Raw genomic sequence first — 1,440 nt, 5'->3', positions numbered from 1 at the left:
GATGATGAGCCAAATGCAGGACCAGACCAAGAGAGAACTTTCCCAGAACATTCACCTATATACCCCCAAGGACACTAAGGGTGGTGACTTGAGTCACACCCTCCAGCAAGGCGGGACTGAAGATACATCCCACCCTAAATAGGCACAGGGACAAGGATTTACAATACATCACAAGATGGAAGAAGATATCTAGAAGGGCCACTTTAAGCGATTCACTGTACTGCACATACTGACGCTATGGGACAGAGTAGAACTGCCCTGTAGGGTTTCCAAGGCTGTAAATCTTTATAGAAGCAGTTTCTCCCATCATTTTTTGCTTTGTCATTAAAGCTATCAGATATATGTTGGAGTAATTTTTCACCTGAGTGTGTGACAGAAAAATAACATTCAAATCACTCTGTCGGTCAGATCATCTCCACTGGCATTGTTACCCTAGAAGCAAGTGACGAGAGCGGTCATAATACGGACAGTTAGTCTGTCCTTCTGAAGGGGAGGTGGTCATTTTAAACTCTCTCACAGGCAGAATTTTCTAGTGTCAGTACAGATTACAAGCTGTTTTAGAAAAGATAGCAACAAGTTAACAGATTTTTTTTTTTTTTTTCTCTTCAGTCTTTGTTTTAAGGGAAAAATTCTGAAGCTGATAGAGATTTCTGGTGTCAGGAAACCACTAACCATGAGGGTATGTGCAACAATCCGGGTAACTTAGCTCATGGTAATTGGCATCCGTATGAGTCTAACTTGAATTCCAGTTATTTTAAACTGACATATTCTTGACCAGGTTGGACGTACTGTGAGAAGACCTCTTTCCCCAAGAAACAAGCTGAAGAATAGCCTCACTGATCTAATAAGTTAGCTTTCTCCAGATTTTGGTGATTTCCTCAGTTCTCCCATAATTCCTCCGTGCTCAGGCCATTTTTCTGGTAAATCGTGGTCTTCTGGTTGCCTTTTCCTTTTCCCTAAAGCTCTGCAAGTCTTTCCTTGTTTTTTGATACAAACTCACTGAATACAAGATGCCATCTTGTGATTACACAAGGGTTCAAGAAGATAACCAGACAGAGATTTTCTTGCCATTTCCTCCCTTTTGCTGGAAGACAGCAGGTGGTGGTAGCTGGTTTTTGGCAATATTCTCGAGATATTGGTGAGTATATCCTTCAAAATAGAAGTCCGTGGCATCACTGGCTACAGTTCTCCAGTTATAGACAGGCTCCTCTGTAGGCAACGTTCCACAGCAGCTGGAGTTTCCTCTGATCTGAGCACAGGGGTTGGTGAAAGCCAGGTCATTTTTATAATCTGGAGGGTGTGGAAGATGACCAGGTAAGTGCTGCCTCAGTGCCTCCAAAACATCTTCAAATGCTTCGCCCAGTTTATCTTGTTCAATACAAGTCATGCTCCCTTAATAGACTGGGGAGTCTGTCCAATAGGAGGAGCCCTGGTGGTGCA

At 42.9% G+C, this 1,440-nt stretch overlaps 1 pseudogene; it reads right to left on the bottom strand.

Annotated features, from left to right (window-relative positions):
• Nucleotides 1–667: 667 nt before the first annotated feature.
• LOC103214096 lies at nt 668–1,387 on the bottom strand (annotated as a pseudogene).
• Nucleotides 1,388–1,440: the final 53 nt, after the last annotated feature.

Source organism: Orycteropus afer, unplaced genomic scaffold (genome assembly GCF_000298275.1).
Source record: "Orycteropus afer afer isolate SDZICR_OR568_19922 unplaced genomic scaffold, OryAfe1.0 scaffold00018, whole genome shotgun sequence".
Lineage (NCBI taxonomy): Eukaryota > Metazoa > Chordata > Mammalia > Tubulidentata > Orycteropodidae > Orycteropus > Orycteropus afer.
Note: the sequence above shows the minus strand (reverse complement) of the source record. Positions and strands in the feature narration are given on the sequence as shown.